The sequence below is a fragment of the Equus asinus genome, chromosome X (assembly GCF_041296235.1).
Source record: "Equus asinus isolate D_3611 breed Donkey chromosome X, EquAss-T2T_v2, whole genome shotgun sequence".
NCBI lineage: Eukaryota > Metazoa > Chordata > Mammalia > Perissodactyla > Equidae > Equus > Equus asinus.
Window position 1 is genome coordinate 127,696,206 of NC_091820.1, and position 11,900 is coordinate 127,708,105.

An 11,900-nucleotide genomic window follows, 5' to 3' on the forward strand; every position below is an offset into this window, starting at 1 on the left:
CTCCTACCCCTAATAGAGACCCTGGCTGCAAGTTTCTCATTCTTTACTTCTTGAAATCCCAGGCTTTCTTGACACCAGTACCCAATTTTGTGTTTAAGTGTGAATATCTTAAATTGGAAGCTTATGGGAAAGTTGGGGAAAATGTTAGGTCATTAAGAAAATCATGTGCCAAACCACGTGGGATCCTCTTAAATACAACTTTGGTGGTCATGACCCTGGCCAGAGGGGGAAGCCTGTGATGTCACCCCTTCTCCGAGTCCCAGTTTCACGGATAGTATCTCTGAATGGAATTGTCTGAGGGAGATTGTTCCTTGTGAAAAGTTCACATGATGGAGTTTGAAGAGCTTGTTTCACTTGGAGCCCAGCGGGACAGAGTGGTTTGGAATACAGCATGCAGTGTGTTCTGTTTGTTTGAAAGCTGTCACAGGGAACAAGTACTTAGCAAACAGCATGAACAAGGATTTGAACTAGAAAACGAGAAGGGCCTTGACAACATTGTAATAGTGGCTTGTCTCCTCAAAAACTGCTCAGTGTTACACAAGGAGGTGATAAAGACTGGGAAAATACGTAAATAGATTTGGGTCTCATTCAAAACTGTAAGAGTGTCCTAATATGGGTAAAGTTTGAACGGAGGTTGCTGGCTCACTGTGACCATCTCCACTTTATAATATCTGATCGGATTTTTTCCTCTTTTCAGGCAGTAGCCACGGACTAAGTCTGTGCCTACGGGATGTCCACACAACCTGTTGAAAATACATTGATCAATCAACTGCTTAGTCTGTTTTCACAATGCCGAATGCCTGGGTTGAATGTTTTTCTTTTTATATTTCACTGAATTAACTGAATAGACCTGTTGATACTGCTTCTAGCTTTTCATATTTTAAGTGGAATTATGTGCAATTTAACAGGGCTCTTCTTTCAGTATTTACATTTCCTTTGCTTAAAAATCAGTTCTTCCTATTTCTCTCTTTTTTATTGAGGTGTAATTGACAAATACAATTGTAAGATATTTAAAGTGTACAATGTGATGATTTGATGTACGTATGCATTGTGAAAGGATTCCCTCCATCTACTTAATTAATTAGTTCTAATTTCTTAAAGTCTCTTTTTAATACTCCAATTTCAGGTTCCATCTGTGCCTTATACACGGAGCCCACATCTTTGTGGATGATAGAGTTTAACTACTATAGGTGTGTGCAGTAGTCAGAGGCTCTGTTATGATGCTCTCCCCAGGGGCCATGCCATAGGAGCCCTTTTGCTTTAGATGAAATATGGATATAAGAAGGCATTTATTACAGTGAAGGTCAAGTTTATACCTAATTGTGTCCTATAGCAGCTAGTCCTCTAGCAAGGATCTAATAGTTGCTATATAAAGGGCCAAGAGAGCACAGTATCCGTCCTCAATACATGTTAATAGACTCAGTAGAGAGCTTTAGCGTTGTGTATGGACATACCCTGGTTCATTGACTTCAGTTTAAAAAGAGATCAAATCCAGTTAGATACCCTCTTCCAAATTCAATTCAATTCAACAAACAATTGTCAGGATGCAAGGCACTGTGTTACCTCATGAAAAGCATTTGGATTTTATTTTACCTTTTCGGTTTGTTGTGGCATCATGTCAGCGAAAGTTAAGTTGATATATATTGAAGTTTCTTTGTTCAGGAACTTCAAGAATGCCTTTTATTATTTACTTGTAACACTTGAAAATTTTATACTTCTCTCCTCTGCTTGGAAGGTCTTTATCTAGAACTCCTATTCCTGGCTTGGATACACTCATATTGTGGAGGTGAAGACATAGTCTTGTATTACTGCTTTGTGTCATAGTCCTTTGGTTTTTGGGGTCCTGTTGGCCTCAAGAGGAAACGGTGGATGTGCTAATTATTAGCATTTAGGTTGTTTTAAGGATAGATTCTTTGTTTGCGATGGTTCCAATTTTAGTGCTGTCCAACAGAAATATAATACAAGCTACATATGTAATTCTAAATTTTCTAGTAGCCACATTAAAAAAAATAAAAAGTTAATTTTAATAATATTTTGTTTAACCCAATATACCCGAAGTGTTTTCATTTCAACATACAATCAATATAAAAATTACTAATGAGATATTTTATATTATTTTTTAAATCTTGTACTAAGTCTTTGAAATCCAGTGTGTATTTTATATTTACAGTATATCTCAATTCAGTTTCGGCACATTTCACATGCTCAATAGGCACATGTGGCTAGTGGCTTCTGTATTGGACAACACCGTCCTAGATGGACCTAGCCTCCAGTTGGGATGGAAGCTTATGATAACTCAAGTACACTCACCTCCCTTGAGGGATTTAACAACACTGCTATACTCAGCTTCATCCACAATGGGAATCTCTGCTATCAGATCTGAGATCATCGACCACTTTGCTTCAAGAACAGTGATTATGATTCTCATGCTATGTACTGATTATTCCATTTCTCCAAAAACATGCCTGAAGTCAGCTGTTACTCCATGGACTTGTTCCTTAAATTACAGGATTCAATAAAGAGAGGAGCTTGAAGTGGATAGTTTGAGGGCACAGGAAAAAGGGAATACTTTCCTTAAAGATGTATGTAATTGTAATCGTAAATGTATAATTCTCATTCCCTTTAACAGTCAGCAGTGCTTACTGAGCAACTACTGTATGTAAGGCAATATGCTAGATGCTGTGGAAGATATATGAATGATGACCAAGACATGGTTCCTGACCTCAGGAGCTTAGACTATACTCTTGTGAGGCAGTACACAAGCATATACACACACATGCATGTGCATGCATTTACATACTACACACACACACAACCTCTAAGATAAACTAAATTTGTTTTTTTTCTATTTCTCTCCAGATTTTATTTATTTTTAATTGCAGTACCATTGGATTATAACATTATATAGCTTTCGGATGTATATCATAAAATATGTCAAATTCTGTGTAGATTACACCATGTTCACCACCCAAAAACTAATTATAGTCCCTCCCCTCACATGTGAGCCTAATCACCCCTTTTGCTCTTCCCCCCTTCCCCCATGGTAACCACCAATCCATTCTCCATTGCTATGTGTTTGTTTGTCGTTTTTATCTTCTACTTATGAGTGAGATCATACGGTATTTGACTTTCTCCCTCTGACTTATTTCACTCAGCATAATACCCTCAAGGTGCATCCATGTTGTCACAAATGGCCGGATTTCATCATTTCTTATGGCTGAGTAGTATTCCATTGTGTGTAAATACCACATTTCCTTTATCCATTCGTCCCTCGATGGGCGCCTATGTTGTTTCCAAGTCTTGGCTATTGTGTATAATGCTGCAATGAACATAGGGGTGCAGGTATCTTTATTCCTTTGCCTTTTCAAGTTCTTTGGATAAATACCCAGCAGTGGGATAGCTGGATCATATGGTAGATCTATTCTTAATTTTCTGAGGATACTCCATACTGCTTTCCATAGTGGCTGCACCGGTTTGCACTCCCACCAGCAGTGTACGAGCGTTCCCTTCTCTCCACATCCTCTCCAACATTTGTTGTTTCCTGTCTTGTTACTTATAGCCATTCTGACCAGAGTGAGGTGATACCTCATTGTAGTTTTGATTTGCATTTGCCTGATAGCTAACGATGTTGAGCATCTTTTCATATGCCTGTTGGCCATCTGTATATCTTCTTTGGAGAAATCTCTTCAGATCTTTTGCCAATTTTTTAATTAGGTTGTTGGTTTTGTTGTTGTTGAGCTGTATGAGTTCTTTGTATATTTTGGATATTAACCCCTTATCTGATATATGGTTTGCAAATATCTTCTCCCAATTGTTAGGTTGTCTTTTCATTTTGTTGATGGTTTCCTTTGTCTTGCAGAAGCTTTTCTGTTAGATGTAGTCCCATTTGTTCATTTTTTCTTTCATTTCCCTTGCCCGGTCAGACATGGGACTTGAAAATATGCTGCTCAGACCGATGTCAAAGAGCGTAGGGCCTATGTTTTCTTCTAGAAGTTTCATGGTTTCAGGTCTTACATCCAAGTCTTTAATCCGTTTTGAGTTGATTTTTGTGCATGGTGTAAGGGAATGGTCTACTTTCATTCTTTTGCATGTGGCTGTCCAGTTTTCCCAACACCGTTTGTTGAAGTGACTCTCCTTTCTCCATCATATGCTCTTGGCTCCCTTGTCGAATATCAGCTGTCCATAAATGTGTGGGTTTATTTCTGGGCTCTCGATTCTATTCCATTGATCTATGTGTCTGGTTTTGTGCCCGTATCATGCTATTTTGGTTACTATGGCTTTGTAGTATATTTTGAAATCAGGGAGTGTGATATCTCCAGCTGATGATTTTATTTATTTGAGCCTTCTCTTTTTCTCGGTGAGTCTAGCTAAGGGTTTGTCAATTTTGTTTCTCTTTTCAAAGAACCGGCTCTTGGTTTCATTAATTTTTCCTGTTGTTTTTTTTTTTAGTCTCTATTTCGTTTATTTCTTCCCTGATTTTTATTATTTCCTTCCTTCTGCTGATTTTGGGCTTTGTTTGTTGTTCTTTTTCCAGTACCTTTAGATGTGCTTTTAGATTTTTATTTGGGATTTTTCTTCTTTGTTGAGGTAGGCCTGAATTGCTATGAACTTCCCTCTTAGAACCGCTTTTGCTGTATCCCACAGATTTTGGCATGTTATGTTTTCATTTTCATTTATCTCCAGGAATTTTTTGATTTCTCCTTTGATTTCTTCATTGGCCCAATCGTTGTTCAGTAGCATTTTGTTTAATCTCCACATTTTTGTGGCTTTTCTGGTTTTCTTCCTGCAGTTGACTTCTAGTTTCATACCTTTGTGATCAGAAAAGATGCATGGTATTATTTCGATCTTCTTAAATTTATTGAGACTTGTTTTGTGTCCTAATATGTGATCAATCCTGGAGAATGTTCCATGTGCATTTGAAAAGAATGTGTATTTTGTGGTTTAGGAATGGAATGTTCTGTATATATCTACTAAGTCCATCTGGTCTAACGTGTCCCTTAAGGCCAGTGTTTACTTATTGATCTTCTGTTTGGATGATCTATCCATTTGTGTAAGTAGACTGTTAAAGTCCCCTACTATTATTGTGTTACTGTCTATTTCTTCTCTTATGTCTGTTAATAATTGCTTTATATATTTAGGTGCTCCTATGTTGGGTGCGTAGATATTTATAAGTGTTATATTTTCTTCTTGGATCATTCCCTTCTTCATTATGTAGTGCCCATCTTTGTCTCTTGTTACAGTTTTTGTTTTAAAGTCTATTTTGTCTGATATAAATATTGCTACCCCTGCTTTCTTTTTTTTGCAGTTTGCATGGAATGTATTTTTCCATCCTTTCACTTTCAGTTTGTGAGTGTCTTTAGGTCTGAAGTATGTCTCTGGTAGGCAGCATAAACGTGGGTCTTGTTTTTTTATCCAATTTGCCACCCTATGGCATTTGATTGGAGCATTTAGTCCATTGACGTTTAAAGTAGCTATTGATAAATATGTATTTATTGCCATTTTGTTACTTTCTTTTTTCTGGATGTTTTAGTAGTTTTTCTCTGTTGCTGTCTTTTTCTCTTGCTCTCTTCCCTTGTGGTTTGATGGCTATCTTTAGTAATATGTTTGATTTCTTTTGTCTTACTTTTTTGCTTGTTATATGTTTCTGGTTTGTGATTACCATGAGGATCCTATTTAATATTCCATGCATATGACAGTCTATATCGAGTTGATAGACTCTTTAGCTTGACCTCTTTCTAAAAGCTCTACTTTTTCACTCCCCTCCTCCCACATTTTATGTTTTTCAAATCATATATAGTCTCTTGTTTAGTGTGTGTCTATCCATTACCCTCTTATCATTGAAATAGGTGACTTTAGTACATTTGTCTTTTAACCTTCATATTATCTTCACAGGTAGTTAATCTGCTACCTTTACTATATTTTTACCTTTACAAGTGATTTTATTGCCTGGGTTTTTGTTGTTGTTTTGTTTTTCTGATAATATTTTTTTTAATTTCTATTTGTGATCATTGCTTTCCTACTTAAATAAGTCCCTTCAGCATTTCTTGCAGAACTGGTTTCTTGGTGATAAACTTCTTTATTTTTTGCTTGTCTGGGAAGCTCTTTATCTCTCCTTCCAATCTGAATGACAACCATGATGGATAGAGTATTCTTGGCTGTATGTTTTTTCCTTTTAGCACTTTAAATATGTCATGCCATTCTCTTCTCGCCTGTAGGGTCTCAACTGAGAAGTCTGCTGATAGCCTGATGGGCTTCCCTTTGATGGGCTTGCTGCTTTTAGGATTCTCTCTTTATCTTTAATTTTGGACACTTTAATTACATTATGTCTTGGGGTGGACCTCTTTGGGCTTATCTTATTTGGAGCTCTCTCTGCTTCCTGAACTTGGGTATCTGTTTCCTTCCTCAGATTAGGAAAATTTTCATCTATTATTTCTTGAAATAAATTTTCTTCCCCTTTGTCTCTCTCTTCTCCTTCTGGGACACCTATAATCCAAATTAAGTTAAACTAAATTTGAATGAGTGCTATAGTGGAGGCATACCACTTATACTTTGGGCACAGACTAAGGAGAGATTAATTCCAATTGAAGAGATTCAGGGGATGGTTATGGAGAGGTAACTGAACTGGGCCTTAAAGGATTAGTATTTTCAAGTCAGTTAATCTAATGAGTTACTCCCAACATATTGTACAGGATCAAATTTGAAATAGATCCTACAGAGTTGAAGTTCATTGATCATCTGGGGATTTTCTGCTCACGTTTTCCACACAGAATCAGTTTAGAAGTAAACTATTTTCTGTTCCCACAATGTGCCCTTGGTGCCAGTGTCAGAGACTCCACACAGGCTAAGTTAGCTCCAACCAAATGTAGCTTTTCTGATGTTACCTGACTGCATTCTTTTCCTTTTCAATCCAGGGCTCCAACCATAGGCTATTTGATTAAAATTATATTCTTTGATTTGAGACTTTCCTGTTAAGGATTATCATTTCCATTTCTGGCTTTGGAAGGAGGAGTAGGGGGCATTTAATTAATTGTTATAATTAATTATCTACTTTGTCTAGCATTTTACAGTTTACCAAGTATTTTCACACAGATGATTACATTTGATTCTCATAGTTTCTTGATCTGACATTATTACAGGTAAGGAAACAGGCCCAGAAAGATATACTGACTTGGCCATGGTCATTTGGCTAGTAAGTGGTACAGCTGGGTTCAGCCAAGGTCTTCTGACTTCCTGGTCAGCATCATTACCTTGCCCCTACCATGCTTCTCTGCGTCCCCCAAGTCCTCCTTCAAGGGCTGAGAGATATGGACACACAGGCTAACACTCTGTTAAGAAATCTAATGAACAAAAATCCAACCACTAACAATAGATAAGTTGGAGAAGGATTATGCACATTGTAAAACAATTATTCCATTGGTTCAAAAGTGAGCTTTACTGGGGAGATTAGCATATAACTTCATTTATTAAAAGAAAGAAATCTTGGGGCCGGCCCTGTGGACGAGTGGTTAAGTTCGCGTGCTCTGCTTGGGTGGCCCAGGGTTTTGCCAGTTCAGATCCTGGGCACGGACATGGCACCGCTCATCAGGTCATGTTGAGGCGGCATCCCATATGGCACAACCAGAGGCACTCACAACTAGAATATACAACTATGTACTGGGGGGCTTTGGGGAGAAGAAGGAGGAAAAAAAAAGATTGGCAACAGATGTTAGTGCAGGTGCCAATATTAAAAAAAATATATCCTGGGGCCAGCCCCATGGCTGGGTGGTTAAGTCTGTGGGCTCTGCTTCAGTGGCCCAGGGCTTCCCCAATCTGGATCCTGGGCACGGTCATGGCACCACTCATCAGGCCATGCTGAGGTGGCTTCCCACGTAGCAGAGCCAGAAGGACCTACAACTAGAATATACAACTACTTACTGGGGGGCTTTGGGGAGAAGAAGAAGAAGAAGAAACAATAATCCTACACCCAACAGCTGAGGAGGACATTTATTGGTGAAGTAAAGTATACATAGCTCCATGGGGCAGGTTATTACTTGATGTTGGCAAGAGTAATTTCTTCATATTAGTCAGTTTTCTATTTCCAGAAATGTGTTTTAACCTGAAACCTCTGAAATCAGTGCAGAATTTCAAATTGAGTAGTTTTTTACTCTTTTCCTGGTAAAACACTCTTTTTCATATTCAACGAGTTTCACAGGGTGGAATGCATTTTATTTTTCAAACTATAAATGTAAAAGCTATTGCTCTGCCCTTAGGAAATTTTGCTTTTAGTTCCTTGTTTTGGTGAAACTGCTTCTAGTTCTCTTTTCCATGGTGTTCTGCGGAATCATCAGCCTTAACAATGGCATGGAAGAATCAGATCCAACATACAATGCAACCAATTAAGAAGAAAACCCTAGAAATGGCAAAAACTACTGGCATGGTTCACAACCTTATATATTCTGTATCTTATTAACATTTTATATACCTTGAGATGAGGCAAATATGCAATTTTAATGGTAGAGAAATGAAATTTTGGTTGCATTAAATATTGACCTATAACATAGCAAGAAATATTATTTATTTTCTTCCAAACAATGTTAATGTATGGTTTTCATTGGCAAATAAAGTTCAGCAGATAACTAAGAAAATTAGGGGAGGAATTGTACTGTTAAAATGCTATATGATTGGATTTCTCTAAGTGTAGTATGGTTATCTAAACAGAGCCCTCCTCTTAATTGAATACCGTCAAGCATTTTCAAATGATAAAAAGGTAGCGTGGTGAGTAAATATTTCTAGGGAGTTTCTGTTCTGGCACATAGAGGGTTTGAGTGCTATTTTGACCTATTATTAGCATTCCCTAGCAACATCCATCTCTCATACTCAGAATTCCTGGAAAGGTTTTAACTGAAATTATAGTACTTTTCTGCTCACGAGAAGAAAGCAACATGTTTAACACAGAGGGGACTGTGAATTTAAGTTAGACTAAGTCCCAATAATGTACCCTGTGGTAACATGATTCACTGCCGCTTCAAGTCATATATTTACTGCGGAAGGAATTTCACATAAACTGAAACTTGTGCACAGAATTGTGCAGGGGAAGAAACTCTGGACCAGGAGTCGGGAGGCTGAGTTCTCAACCTTATTCTGACCCTAACTAGGTCTGTGACTTGATTTCTCTGGGCTTTAGTTTCCTTATATATAAAATGGGAGGGTTGGACTCAGCAATATCTTCTTTCCCCCGACCCCCAGCTTTATTGAGGTATAATTGACAAATAAAATTGTAAGATATATAAAGTGTGCAACCTGATGATTTGAGATATATATATACATTGTGAAAGTATCCCCCCATCGAGTTAGTTCACACATCCATCACCTCACATATTTACCTTTTTTGTGTGTGTGAGAACATTTAAGTTCTGTTCCGTTAGCAAATTTCAATTATACTATACAGTGTTAACTATAGTCACCATGTAGAATCTCTTTAAAAATCTTTAAATTCTACCTCTTCTTTGCTTCCATGCTGCTACACGTGATCCATGCCACTTATTCGTTGGTCGTGTGATTAACAAACCTTCAGAATTGCAATTGGAGTAAAAATGCTACTTTGGAGAAACTTGCCACAGTAACTAAATTTCCATTGAGGAAACAGAACTGTAAAAGGGCAACATTTCCTATGTAGTTTTATCCCCTAGATGCCCTTGGACTATACGCACTTGCATATATTAGTGATGCAAATCTGGGAGAAGAACAAGACCAAGATGTTATGACCAAGACACTCAATTTGCATTGGAATGCCCCATGCAAACAGCACATCACAACTCATGAAGTGGCATTTGGCTTGAACTCTTGGAAGGCATGCCAGTCTACAAAGAATCCAAACGGCAAAAGTTGGGATGAGAGCGGTCCATTGTTCTTCTCTAAATGCAACTTGATACAGAATCTGAAGGGATTGGAAAAAAATATGAATTTGATCATTTCACTAAAGTCACTGCCCCTCTATGGGCACCAGTGACCTCATCTATAATATGAGGGCATAAAACTTGGACATAGACCTTCCCACTCTAATATTCTGTGTTTCCATTTGGACTTTTTTTAAAGGAGTGGGTTTAACATTTGTGTGTTGCAGGGAAAGGAGAAAGCAACTTCTGAGATGAGGGAGAGCTTTGAGAGAATTAAGGTTCAAAGATAGACTTCACTGCCTTTCCAATTTTGTCTAGTGCTAGACCTGTTCCCTGCCATTTTCTTCGCAGATTAAAGGACTAATAAAGGTGATGGATACTATATGTCCTCATGTGTTGGTGGGGTATTAAACTAGTAAATGAGAAAAGTGAATACTGGCGTTTGGACTCCTGGCCCCATTACCAAGGTCCTCCCTTTCTGGCCTCTGGTGGTCTCCTTGCCATCTTGCAAAGCTGGTACAAGGATCAAATACATCATGTCTCCTACACACTTGCCATTTGGAGGATAGGATGCCAGTGATATGAGGGCAAAGTGAATGCTTCAAGTACGTTACACGTTTTATTTATTTAATTGAACAAAACTTATATAAAACTCATTTTTTCCAGGCGCTCTTCTAAGAGTTTTACAAATATTAACTCATTTAATTTTTGTTACATGGGTTATAAATTAGGACCTAAAACTATCCCCTATTTTACAGAGGAGGAAACTGAGGCACAGAGAGAGGTTAACTAAATTGCCTAAGGTCAAACAGCTAGTAATAGCAGAGATTAAAACCTAAGCAGTATGGCTTCACAGTCCATACTTTTAACCTCTATGCCCTTGGGATACTGAGTTGCCTGCTGGGGTTCTCCATGTGCCTCACTCCAAAGGTGCAGCAGGTTCTGTGAATAACTGGCAGGTCTCAGCAGTTGGACAGGCCCCATGTCAACTTGACTTAGACCTAGATCCCAGGAATGTTACATTTCCTAAACCTGGGTTTATGCTGGTCAAACTCATTCCACCCTTCACACACTGGGAGTTTGTGTTCTCTGATCTCTGTTCTATAGGTTTTCCCAAGTGTTTAGACTGCATCTACAGCATAACAAACATTCATTTAAGCCTGTTGGTTTACTCAACCAGCCAGTAAATAGAATGAGGAAAGACAGTCATGCCGATAATAGCTGTTGTTTGTTGAATGCTTAGTGTGTGCCATGTACTGAAATAAACTCCTTGCATGCATTATCTCCTAATCCTCCCATTAAACCTATGAGATGGCTTCTGTTATTTACAGACGAAAAAACCAAGGCTCACACAGGCTGAGTTCCTAACTCAAGATCACACTTTTAAGTACCTGGTAGAGCCACACTTTTGACTTGGGCTGAACCTATTCCAAAGCTCTTGAGTTTGGCTTACTTTATACTACCTCCAGCATTTTTCTGGGACTACTGTCCCAATACCATATGTACATTCTGCAGCTGCTTGTCCATGTTATTGATACGCCCAATTCTGCCTCACTAGGTTATAATTTTAATACAAGTGTACCATTTTCTTATGATAACACAAACTGTTTTTGGATAATAAGGGAGCATTTGCCTTGCCCATAACTGAGCATCTTGTGTGATGGATCTTTATAAGTGCCACCTTGTCTTAGAGAAGTTATGGAAAGAGACTGTGAGAGGATTTAACTAGGCCAAGGGGATTAGGCCCTGTCATATATCATACTCCTGTGGGCTTTTTGAATGAGGAATTTGGGTCTTCTATTAGAATGGACCTGGATAGAAGGAAAATAAGAGTGTTGTGAATAAAATGTAAGAATTGTTATTATAGCAGATGGAACGCCTCTAGGGCTTGTGATTATACAACATTCCCAGATGTCCTTTTTCCCCCTGTTTGGAGACTAAATGATTGCTGCTCTCGAATGAATGCAGTTTGGTTTGAAAGCAACTGAGATGATTTTAAAGCTATGGATGATGCTAAAATGTTCC